Consider the following 13,239-nt stretch of genomic DNA (forward strand, 5'->3'; position numbering starts at 1 on the left):
ACTGTTACGGTTGGCCTACGCCAACGATTTTCTCATCTTCAACTGTACACCCATAGGTTTGCAGCATTTACTTAATGATTTTTCTAATTTTGTTGCCACACATTCGTTAAAGGTCCATTCAACCAAATCAAAAATTATTCAAATTTCAAATGAGAAAAAGAAAGTTCCATTCAGTTGGCACATTCGGTCTGAGCCTCTAGATATGACTGACACCCTTCTCTATCTGGGCTTCTTTGTCACCTCGAAAATAAATAAAATCAAGTTGCGGTCCTGGATAAGAATCAATGCCATTGCTATGGCAAATCAGCTCTGTAAGGTGGACTTGTGCTTCGGGAATCTTCCTTGTTGCCTTGTATTTGTTACTACTAATGGAATATAGTACCAAAGATTTTATATGGAATTGAAATTTACAATCTGACAATTCTAGACAATCTCCCTGTACTTGAAGCCCTGATTTGGAGGAAAGTCATTCGTGTCCCTGGCTTCATCCATCTCCTTGAAATGCGCTATGAGCTGGGCATAGTTTCTCTGAAAGCTAGAGCTCAGTGGAAGTGTCTTTCACTTCATAGGAAAATATTGGTGCCTAGCGAGGGATCTCTGGTTATGGATCTGAAAGAAATTTTGTTGGAAAAGGGATGTGGAGGATTGCAAGAATTTGATGAGTTTTGTACAGACTTAAGCATTGAATGTGGTTGCACTACAAGTGAGTTGATGGGGAATACAACCAAGGTAAAACATGCTTTATACAATCTTGATTGGATACGCACTGTTGATGGTTTCCATCAGTACATTTCACTGTCTCACTTGCAGGTGGATCATAAGAGGTTGGGTACGAAAGCCCCCTTTTTGGCAATTTGTCCTGATAAGAGTAAGCAGCGATTATTTCTTAGGTTTCGCTGCAACCTTGTGCTTACCAAAGAAATTTTGTTTCGATTTGGGCTAGTGCAAGCAGAGAATGCATTTTACAGGTTCTGTCAGGATAAAGGTCAACATGAAATTCCTAAGCATCTGTTGGTCCATTGTCCTGGGGTTCATGGACTGAGGTGGAACTTCCTCAAAGCGTTCATTGATTTGTTGGCTTGGGGAGAAAATGAATTAATTTGGAAATATTGTTTTGCTGAATTTACTACTTCTGTTGTGTTGGTCACCTCATTTTGAAACAATATCAACATTCATTTTGACCTTTTCTTGTTTTTTTTATATAAATGTTTTAAACTCATTCCTTATAATAATGTTTTCCTTAATCAATGTAACAGTGTATTTTAATGTTCACATTTTTCCTTTTTATCTTTTTAAAGGTAGCTTTTTTTAACCATATAAAAATAAAAAATATAATTAAATAAAAATGAGGACCCTACTTCCCAACAACCTCCTGTGCGTGTTACATGTTCTGGCCCTACCCATTGGCATTATTTTAGAGCCCATTCCATGATTTGCGGGTCCTATAAGGGTGCAGAAGTAGACGTGGGACACAGAGGTGACATTTTTCTTGTCAATGACTTTTATTGAAAGGAAATACAATGGAAATCCTTTCTGTCCCTATAACTAAGAGGGGTTGCCCTGCCTCAAGCAAAACTAAAGATAGTGTCAGATTGCCTGTCAACAGAAAGATTATCCACCGTCCTTTGTCCCAAATCTATTTACGTCCCTCACACTTCAAAAGAAAACTACAATACTAGCTTCACCGTGATTCCAGAAAGGTGTCTCCTTCCTTCTGGACAGGTTTCTGCAGTTTGTGACTATAAGGGAATATCCTCCTCTCCCTGGCATCACCAGGCCTTTCAAGATAGATTCACACAGTATAAGGTGGGGTCTCCCTTGCCCAGGTCCTCTTAGGCAGCTCTTTATAGTTCCATGAAGAAGGGGGGAATATATCTCCCTTCCCCAGTCCTTTATTAGGCTCCCCTTTTGTATTCCCACTAACGTCTGTGGATTTGCCGAGGGATCTCTTTCTCCTGCCATGGTTTTCTCTTCTCTCTTCGAAAAAGGGTATCATGGTTCGCTTTTCCACTTATGAAGGTACCAGACCACTTCCTCAGGTTTATAATGTCTCTCACTCAGGCCTGGTTCACTAACCTGCCAGGCACTGTTTTGTAGATACAATTCTGTTATCCTTTCAGCATTTGGGTCCCAGACCCCTCTCTAAAGTTTGTAGTGTCTCTCAATCAGACCCAGCTCACTAACCTTCCAGGCACGGTTTTGAACATACAAGTTTTCAATCCTCTCAGCATTCGGGTCCCAGACCCCTCTGTGTGGTTTCTAATGTCTCTCAATTGGACCCGGTTCACTAGCCTGTCAGGCACTGTTTGACATATAAAGTTCTCTGGTTGTCTTCCAAGTACTGGTATGAGGAAGATGTCAACTTTTGTACTCAGCTTGTTAGATTATTGTAATTGGTTTATCCCGGGGATCTATATTTTGCCCTGACTTAGTTCAACACCACCCCTCAGGGTCTCATTAGGGTTTTTGCACTGTCCTTTGCTTAAAGGAGAACTTTCTCATTTATTATCCCAGTTCACTTTATAGTTTCTTTCAACCCCAGTGGCTTGCTCCATACCCCTGCTTTCGGGCCACTTCTTTCTCAGGCTCCCAGCTTCTCTGGGCTTGTCTTGTCAGCTCTCAGTCTCTCTGGTCTTCTCTCACCAGCTCTCAGCTGGCCTGGGCTTCTCGTCAGCTTTCGGCTTCTCCAGACTTCTCTCACACCTCAAAGTCATGCAGCAGTTCCACAGCCCTGGGTCCCTCACAGGTACAGAGGGACCTTCTCCCGATCGCCCACTTGATGCCAGATACCTCCTTCTCCCTCTGTGGTCCACGGGTGTTAGCGGCGTGCTCCGCTGGGACATGTATGTTGGCTGTTCGGCATCCCGGTCTAATTTGGTCCCTATTCTCCGCACCCCAGCTCAATTCAACTCACGGTTCCACCAGGGAGGATCAGAGCCTGAGAGAAGTCCTTCCTCTCTTTTTATCTTTTGCCAGTCCAGATAAGAGCTGGTATGTTTGTTTTCATTCCGCGGAGGGCTCTTCATTGTTCCTTTCTTCTTCCTCGTGTCAGAGCCATCATTTTCCCTACTCTTCCTCGTCACAGTATGGTTTTCTTCGCAATAATACATAGGTGTACATTGCATAAAGTAATTATGAGTAGAAAGAAGGGGCTCGGAGGATGAGAATGTTGTGGCCTTAGCAATTTGTGGGGATGTGGCTTTAGAGGTAGAGTGGTAATTATCACACCATGTTCTCCCTCAATAGACTTCACCTCTCCCACACTGGGGGGATGCCCTCCCATGGGATCCTTCCACTGAGTAGCAGGGAGACTATCAGGTAGCGGCCTCACCTTGCTGGCCCCATGGTAAGGTTCCCCCTCTGGGGGAGAAGTGAGTTACCAAGGGATTGGCCCCGGGCCCTTCCAGAAAAAGATGTGTAGTGGCCCCTAATTTGCATATGTATTTAGTCTATGTGAAGGTATTTTATTGGTTAAATAACAATACAGCATTTAGGCATTCATGATTTTATAAAGAATGATTCCTCTTTTAATATATATGCTTATTTAAAATGTCCTATCTATGAAATATTTGTGATGTGTTTTATTTATTTATGTATTTTTCAGACAGAACTGTTTTATTCTAAATGTTAAATACTCTGTAGACAGACAAAGGACATTGGAACTAGGCAGTCCCCCCAGAGCCGCATAGAAATGAAACTTCACTGTAGGATGAAGGGAGTGCTTATGTGCTTATGGATAATAGAAAAGTCTTAAGCATATTCCTCTGCCATTTTCTCAGCCTTGGCAACAGCTTCTTCAATTGGACCAACCATGTAAAAAGACTGTTCTGGGAGATGATCATAGTGCCCTGAAAGAATTTCCTTGAACCACTTGATGGTTTCCTTTAGAGGGACTAGTTTACCCAAGTGACCAGTGAACACCTCAGCTACCTGGAAGGGCTGGGACAAGAACCGCTGTATTTTATGGGCATGTGCAACTGTCAGGTTGTCTTCCTCAGATAACTCATCCATACCCAGGATGGCAATGATATCCTGAAGAGATTTGCAGTCCTGAAGAATGTTCTGCACCCCACGAGCCACCTCATAGCGCTGAGCTCCCACAATATTTGGGTCCATAATACGAGAGGTGGAATCTAGGGTATCCACAGCAGGGTAGATGCCCAACTCGGAGATGGCACGCGACAGTACAGTTGTAGCATCCAAATGAGCAAAGGTGGTGGCGGGGGCAGGGTCAGTCAAATCATCAGCAGGTACGTAAATGAACCCGGGGAAGGATTATGAATGTAATTGGTGAACCTATTGATGAGGGAGGACCGATTACCACTAAGCAGTATGCAGCAATCCATGCAGAGGCCCCAGAGTTTGTGGAAATGAGTGTCAAGCAGGAGATCCTGGTCACTGGCATTAAGGTGGTCGATTTGCTGGCACCCTATGCCAAAGATGGAAAGATTGGTTTGTTCGGTGGTGCTGGTGTCAGAAAAACTGTCTTGATCATGGAGCACATCAACAATGTGACCAAATCACATGGTGGTTACTCCGTTTTTGCTGGTATTGGTGAGTGAACCAGAGAGGGCAATGACTTGAACCATGAAATGATTCAGTCCGGTGTCATCAACCTGAAGGACACCACCTCCAAGGTTGCATTAGTGTATGGACAAATGAATGAGCCCCCAGGTGCTCGTGCGCGTGTTGCCTTGACTGGTTTGACAGTTGCAGAGTATTTCATAGATCAGGAGGAACAGGACGTGCTGCTATTCCTTGACAGCATCTTTAGATTTACACAAGCTGGCTCTAAGGTGTCTGCTTTGCTGGGGAGAATCCCCACTGTTGTCAGATACCAGCCAACCCTGGCCACTGACATGGGTACCATTTAGGAGAGGATCACCACCACCAGGAAGGGATCCACCACCTTTGTGCAGGCCATCTACATACTTGTGATGTGGTTTATGTGTTTTGGCTAATGACTATTGTCGAATGAAGCCTAAATGAAATTAAATATGTATTTATGTCAGAAAAAATTACATCGCAGGGAGTGAGTTGCATGAGTCTTTCATGCTCGAGAGGATCATGTGAAGTTACATTACAAGAAGTTGCCATGAGTAAGCTAAGGGACACATAAACTCTGTGTTGTGCAATATGTAAATGTTTACTGTTGCTTCTATGAATGCAGCAATACCAGGAGAAAGGTTTTTTTTCTGATAGCGTACAGTGCAAACTGAGCCACTTCTAGGCACTTCTCATTTTGGCAGATAAAGCTCAGTGTGATAAAGATGATTTGCCCAGGATTACACACTTGAGTGAAGTTGTAAAGCAAGAATTTTAGACCAGTCTGCAACTTCACTAGATATCTTTACAGCGCTAGTTGGTGGAATGGCATTGTTTGGCTTCAAGAGTAGTCTGTTTTATAGAAATTAATGGAAAAGTACACACACCACAATAAACCACTCAGAAAAATGCTACAAAATGGATATTTCGCCACAGAAGATAGGAGCCCAGAATTGGTCTTTTTCAGTATGCCAAATTGCACATACGTTTACCATAATCCTTTTTACATTCATTGACCAACTTTGGGCAGGAAGTTAACAAATGGTGGGCTGTTTCAACTACTGAACCACATAATCTACACATTCTTAGGTTTTAAGGTGTCCTTGCCCAAGCTCCCAACAACATGTCAGTGGGAAGTTGAGTAAAGCCTAAGTGCATAATAAAATGCCTAATCTTCCAATTTTGCATATTCACAATATACTTAAAGGGGAGATTCATAGGGAAATCTTGCAACACATATTCTTTAAATAGAGATATAGTAGTAGTGTTACATGCGTCCCAGACTCTAGCTTTTTGCTTGATTTCCTTGTGAGCTCACATAAGATTATTGGGGCTCCTTAAGTCAAATTCAATTTCCTAATGAAAGGATATGACATCATTCAGCCACGAATAAAACACCCCATCTCTGAGATTTTTCCTAAATATATCTACAAAATTTGAATATACTGATGCAGGATTCTGTTCTTCGGCTAAAATCTTCATATACCGACAGCTCTGTGCAGTGTTCTACCTTGTGAGGAGTGAGGTAAGACCTAGTTCTTTACAGATTGCTTCAGCAAGGGTAGATTTTGTAAGGCCTAAGACTGAACGCCATAACTTGCTTTCTACTACTTTTAACTAGCCAGCTTCTTTGCTCTGGAAGATCTCTAACCCGTAGAGTGTACTAGGAACCATGCAGGCTTCTTGCATGTTAATTAGGCCTTCTGCTGACTAACCACGTCCCTCTGATATAAAAGCCTTAATTGCTCTGAACTTTTTCAGAATCTTGGCTTGAAGGGTATTTGCTGAGAGAGAAGCATCGATAGAATCGGAAATCAGAACACCAAGATAAGTCTAGCTGTTGACCACTTCCAAAGGGACCACATAAAATGTCCATACAAAACTGGAATTGTTTTTCCTGCCTTGCCGAATTGCCATCACCTTAGTTTTTCACTGATTCATTCAGATATTGTTCTCTAACGAAAACTGGTGCAGGGCATTAAGACTACATTGCAGACGTAGGGGCGTGTAATCAAGGATGATGGCGTCATCTGCATCCGCCAACCAATGAATCATTTATTTTCCAATGCAGGGGGGAAGAATATGACATGGTCGCAAAACTTTGTCTAGGTCTGATACATACAGGTTCAATAAAACCGGAGCTAGGTCGCATCCTTGCCTTGACCCATGATTAGTGGGTATTCTAGCAGTCAATCGACATTCACGATTCAGTTATTTGATTGCAGCTTTATTTTCCCCATCTTGAATGGAAGAAAATGAGTACCAGAATGCAAAGCAGCATACGAATCTAAAAAACTGCCACTATTTTAAAAATGTATTTTCAAGAATTAAAAGCCCACAACAAAAGATATTGGGCCTCATTATAAGCTTGCCGGTCCGGGAACTACGGTACCGTTAAGCATGCCTGTACCGTAGTTCCTGGACCGGCAAACTACAAGTTGTGCTCGGGTGTGCCTTTCTGCCCACCAGGTGAGACCTGGCGGGCAGAAAGGCACCCACGAGCACAGCATGTCGGTTGCAACAGCACCGTTATAAACGGTGCCGGTGCAGTCAACCTCCCCATTCCCATTCGGCCCTATGGGGTTGAATGGGAATGGGGAGCATCTTTTTTCCAGCGCCCGCAAATGGACAATTACCGGGTCGGGCAGGGCCGTAATGATCCGGTAATTGCCCATTCGCGGGCACCGGAAAAAGAATGACACCGGCGGTGCTGCCGATGTCATAATGAGGCCCATTGTGTGATAAGATCATCTGAATGTAGTAATTATTTGAGACAGGCATGCTGCATATTAGATATATAAAAAAAAGTGGAGATCCACAAAAAAGTAAACACTTTAAATATGTCAAATAAACACGTGAAAGTAAGGGTGACAATTCTAAAAGGTATTCTTATGTGTGACATTTTAATTCTCTTGAAAGAAGACACACATTTGGCTAGCTAAAAGAAGCTTTGCGCAGTATTTCTTAAGAAAAATGCATCTATCACAGTACTTAAACGTTACCAGGGTCTTGTCAGAAACAATATTTATACCAATGAACCCTCACTAAAAATGTTTCCTATTTAAGTGCTCTGCAACAACAGAGTGTTCTGCAATTATGTATTTGCAAAGCCCCTGTGGGACTTGAGGGGCTGAGCATGCTGAGCAGCAGGAAGGAGGGGAGAGGAGTTATCCCCTGGGCATTACACAGGTTAGCAGGAGAGTTGACAGGGCCTCACTGGGAGGGCAGACAATAAAAATGGGCCTGGTAACCCAAAACAGCCCCTCTAGACTACATAACAATTAGTTGCATTGTTATTTTGTCACAAAGTTACTTCTTCCAAATATCAACATCCCACTTAGGCATTGCTGAAGTCCAATTTGTGTGCGGTCAAAGGTCTTGATATTGTTTGCAAAAGCTAACCAATGGATTTTAAGTTGACCAATTCCAGATGGAAGCACTCTCTGAACTGACAGAGAATCGCACAGCTTTGAGAGGTAAAGGTTGAATAAGTAGGGGGCCAAAACATAGCCTTCATGTAGGCCCCTTCCAGTAGGAATGTTGTCAGTCAAGGCCCCCCTATTATTCAACCTAACTTCTACTGATGTGTTGGAATACATCATTATTTGTAACTTTAACAGGCCCTCAATTTAGTGATTTACTCTATCATAAACTCCATACTAGCAAAATAGGTATTAGCACCCTTCTTTGTGGCTGTACCTTGGAGAGGTGATATTATTAGGTCATTCAAAAATGTCCCCTTGTTCACTCGAAACTCGATCTGGAATGTGGAGAGTTGATTTGTTTCTAGGGTCCACTTTTGAAGATCTGTCAATACCAAGAAATTTTGCTGCACTCATCTGCATTCATCTAAAATGGCAATCTCACGATAATTCTTTGGATCCTCCTGGTGGCCCTATCAAAAGATAGGCGCTGTATGTGCTCTGTGACAAGGAATCGTATAGGTTTTACTGATGTTTCCAAAGAGTTTAACCAGAAGCTCTGGGCACAAGTTCAGACTTGGCTTTAAAATTGTTGTTGTGATCCCGTCTGGGCAATTAACCCAGGAGTTTTATTTAATTTCATTGTTTAATTGACTATATCCTCCTTGGTTGCTGTTAAGCACCAATCAGAATTATTTTTATACTCTTCAAATGAGACAAGAATTGGCTGTTCCTGCTTGTCTGGTCTACTTTCCTCATCAATCGACCCTCGGGTATCAGGCTCCTGCCTTCTTTCTTTTTCCTGTGCCTTGTCTGTGTCTTTGACGAGGTTTTTGAAAAACAAGGCATTCCTTTCGTTCTGGGCTGCCACCATTGTCCCTTTGATCTCAGTCACTGGTAAGGTTATTGATTCATATCGGATTCAGACTTCTGCATTCTTTGCTTCACCAAGACCTCATCTCCCTTGTTAAACACTTTTAGCTTTACTCCCTTCTTCCAGTCAGTTCACTCTTTGGCTTGCTCTTTCCTTTGGGCATCTTTCTCAGGTCAGATTCTTTTGTGCCCAGCTCTCCTTCTCGGTGTTTCGCCTCCTCCCATGGTAGCCTCGTCTTTGCTTGGTAGGCCACCATCAGTCCCCCTGGTGTCTTTCCTGTAGAGTTGTGCAGTCTGTTCCGGTACTGCCGCAACATTCTGCACAATGCCTGTTGTATCAGCATTATCTCAATCATGGCCTTCTGTATTGTTTATGGATGCCATAAATCGCTCTGCCTTGCCATTGGGGCCATAGGGGAGTCACCTCCTGATGCAAAAACCCCAGGTGCTTCGCAAATCTGTGAAACTCATGGCCATCAAATGGAGGCAGATTGTCAGTTTTCACTGTGTGGGTGATGCCCCATTCACTGAAAACTTAATCAATGACTCCTGCCACCTCTGCAAATGCCTTTGTGGTGGACTTCTTGATGATCGGAAATCCAGAGGGTTCGCCTATCATCACCAACAGGTAGCCGCCCATTTTCATTGGCTCATAAAAGTACATGGCGACGCTATACCACACCTTCTCGGACACCTCAGTCTCTTGCAGTGGCAAAGCGGGTCTCCTCTTGCAGTGCATTGCCAAGGGAAACATTTCTTCAACCATTTCGTCCATGAACATGAACCTTACATTCTGCCATAGTAGTTTCTTTGTGGTGTCTGCGCATCTGTATCCTTCATGCAGTGTCAGCACCATGTTTCTCCTGAGGGCAGCCGGGAAGACCAATCGGCCCCTCCTCAGGAAAATCTGGTGATCAGAGATCACTAATTCAGTTCTCACTTTTGCTAGTTGTTCCACCTCCCCCCTGTTGATGTTTTTGTGATGTTTTAGCTGTCGTCTATAGTCATTCCATTTGTTGGTGTTGATAATTGGAATGCCATGACGGTGGAAGGGTCCTCTTGTGAGGATTGAACAAGCTCCTCTAGTATCAGCTCTGGCATCAGGGCATTCTCTGTGATGTAGTACAATTATTCTGCATCACCTTCTCTCGGCTTTGCTGTTGGTGGCCTTGGCACTGTGATATGTAGTCAACCAGGTTGTTCTCTCCCCCTGGTCTGTGTATGATTCCATAATCGTAATCCTACAGCCGAATGCCCCACCTCTCAATCCGCAGTCGCACCTTCGTCCTTGGATTTCCAAATAGTGACAATAAGGCTTGGTGGTCCATTACTAGTGTGAATCTCTTCCCTATGAGAAAGTGGTGGAAGTACTCACATGCCCATACAGCGGCTAAGCTCTCCTTTTCAGCCTGGGAGTATGTCCCTTCAGTGTGGTTCAAAGCATGGCTGACGTAGGCCACTACGTCTGGTGCTTCTCACTGGGCTAGGATTGCCCCCACTCTGGGTTGAAGTAGGCCAAGTGCGTCACATTTGGCAGCTCGTCCATGATTGTCTCAAACGCCCGCTGGCACTCCGGTGACCATCGGAACATCTCTTCTTTCCTCAGTAATCTCTTCAGAGGTTCTGTGGTGATGGTGTACCTGAGAAGATACCTTGCACAGTACCCTGCCATCCTCAGAACCGACCTCTCTTCGCCACATGTGTGGGCCCAAATAACCCATTGATGGCGAGTACTTACTTGTGATTGGGTTGCATGCCTGGACTGGAAAACATGTGTCCACAAACCCGGAGTTTCTTTTTGTTGGTGTTTTATTTGTCAAGGTTCAAGGTGAGTCGGGCCTTTCATAGGACATCACAGACAGCCATGAGTGTTTGATCGTGCTCCTCTTCGGATGTTCCATAAACTAGTATATCGTTGCTGCAGTTAGGCGCTGATTTGATGGGGAGCAGCAGCTGCTTATGGCCTCCTGGAAAAGTTCTGCAGATGAGGAAATGCCAATGTTGGGGTGCTTGTATCAGAACAAGCCTTTGTTGTAGCAAACATTGTTATCGGCCTCGAGGGTGTAAATTCCATTTGATGATACCCCTTGTTTAAGTTTAGTTTGGAGGCCATGGTGGCCTTGTTGAGTTACATAATCATGTCCCCTATTTTTGTACCCAGGTGTCTTTCCCTTTGTATCAGTGCATTTGCCACCCTCATGTTAATTGTACAGAATGATTTTGCCCCCTTCCTTCGGTACCGTCAGCAGCAGCGAGATCCACAGTGGCAGACCCATTGCTTTCTCAAGTATCCCGTTGTCTAATTACTGAAGTACCGGGCATACATTTCCGTCAATGTGGAGTTCCTGATCATTTTCCCAAACCCCAGAAGGAAACATTTGTTGTATAATGTCCTTTGATATCTCTCTAAATGTCATTTGGCAGATGGTTCCTGCATTGGGGGGGCTGTTACTGCATCTTACTACCTCACTGCCTTGATAGTGGATGTCAGTCAGCCCTAGTTCCCTCACCGTTCGATAGCTGAGTAGACATTTCCCGCTTACAGTGCTTCTGAGGACATGTATAGCGGTGGCCGAAGTCTTCCCTTGATGGTACAGTGTGCACTGAAATTGTCCACTGGACGGCAGCGGTGTGTTGGTGCCCCATTGAAATATGCACACAGTTGACGGACATAGGCTGTTTGTGTCTTCTGTTTGTAGAAACTCCTTTTCCCCCATGATGTTGACGGTAGAGCCATTGTCAATTAGAAAGCAGCATGTTGCTTCTATCCTGACCATGATCTTCGGGGCTCCCCCCGCCTCTTGATCCCTGTGCATCAAGTTTACAAACTCGTCAGTATGTTCTGGTTACAGGTCTTGTGCAGGTTTCTCAAATTCTTGGTATGGGTCTGGCAAGCAATCATAAGGGTCAGGGATTACCTGCATGTTCCTCATTTTGCTCCTCTCAATAGTCTAAACCTTGGTCCATTGTTCTCCCCATTCTCCATGGCATCTGTGGGTACATCTGCGGGGGGCTCCAGGTTAATTTCATCTGCTGTCTGACTGGTGATCTCCATGCAACGGGCACAGGGTATCTCAGCACTGGCAACAGTCTCCCTTCCCTGCACACCGTGCGGAAGTGACCTTCTCTTACGCATTTGGAGCACTTCTGGCTGATAGCTGGTCACATCCCCGAATTTGGGAACGCTAGTCCACACCTGAAGCACATTCTCTGGGGTCTGGGGCCCTGTCACAATTGTTGGTATATGTCTCTTGTTGGTCCCCTTGTCATGGCAGGGATGCCTGAAGGTACTCTGGCTACCTCCCTTGTCGATATAACGGCTGCTACAGTCTCATCTTTTTCTCCTTTCTTCTTTGGCATTTCCATCGATGTTGCATCTCTACCCTTTCATGTAGCCTCGCTAGTTCAATAACTTTGTTTAATTGATAGGGGTCTCTTCAATAGCTGTTTTCTGAAAGCCGACGATGTGCAGTCCTCAATCACTCGCAGCAGGATGACTGTGTCATCTGAAAACTGCAAAAATTGGCAGTGCAACAACTTCTGTCTGAGTCTCATGGGGTAATTGCAAGCACTGATTGAAGACATATCTTTTGTTTACTCTATTGGGCTGCATCACTAGTTTCTTGTTAAGCGCCATCACCAGGTCCCCATACAACATCTTCTCTGTATCCGGGATGTTGTTAATGATCCCCTTAATTTCTTTGCCCGCCAGGTTCCTGAAGATGCCATTGATGATGGGCGATTTGCCTTCTCCCACAGTCCTTATGAAGTCGTCTAACTCCTCTACCCATTCGGCTCATCTGAGTCCTTTGTCATTGTGGGGCTGTGATGAGAATGGGGCCAGCTTCGTGAGGAATGAGGCTCTCGTGTCTGTGTTTTGTAGTGCTGGCTTGTCTGCCACCTGATCCTCCATGGCATTCTGTCGGTCCCAACAACGCAGTGTTTGTACGCAACTGTATAGTATGGAAGCAGTGTCCTTGTCAACAATGGTAAAGCCCTAGAGGCGTTGCTGTCATTGTAAGCCTGTCCTCTGCTCTTCTCCCTAGGCATGCAGTGGTATGGAGCCTGTTGGGCACTGCAAGCCACTCCTACTTGCGTCCATAATGGAGTTTAGGCGCTCGTGTGCCCCCCATCCCGCCTAGATCTGCTGCTTTGTCCAGGCTGGCAGGTCTGCGCTGGCTGCTGGAAAGCCTTGTGGCAGATGACAGCAGAGTGGTAAATCCTTCAAATTAGCAAAACCTCCAAATATCCTGTGGCAGGCCCCACGCCTAGGGGTGCCACGTGTGACACCAGATACTGGTCTTTTGGTGCGTAGGCCCTTCCTGCTGCCTTTTAGGAAGCCATGTGTGTCAGATGGCTTCAAACGTTATCTCGCTAGCCTGCTGGAGTACTCTATGTA

The 13,239-nt window shown here is 44.6% G+C and overlaps 1 protein-coding gene and 1 pseudogene across 3 annotated transcripts in view; one reads left to right on the forward strand and one right to left on the reverse strand.

Moving 5' to 3' along the window:
* LOC138515687 (ATP synthase subunit beta, mitochondrial pseudogene) overlaps positions 1-4,961 on the forward strand; it is a 43,837-nt pseudogene extending 38,876 nt beyond the window's left edge.
* Positions 1-13,239, reverse strand: part of LOC138515785 (transmembrane protease serine 11D-like) — a 739,714-nt gene that overhangs the window by 155,020 nt on the left and 571,455 nt on the right. The window lies entirely within an intron of this gene.

Source organism: Ambystoma mexicanum, chromosome 6q (genome assembly GCF_040938575.1).
Source record: "Ambystoma mexicanum isolate Mex_15411 chromosome 6q, UKY_AmexF1_1, whole genome shotgun sequence".
In the NCBI taxonomy this organism is placed as follows: domain Eukaryota; kingdom Metazoa; phylum Chordata; class Amphibia; order Caudata; family Ambystomatidae; genus Ambystoma; species Ambystoma mexicanum.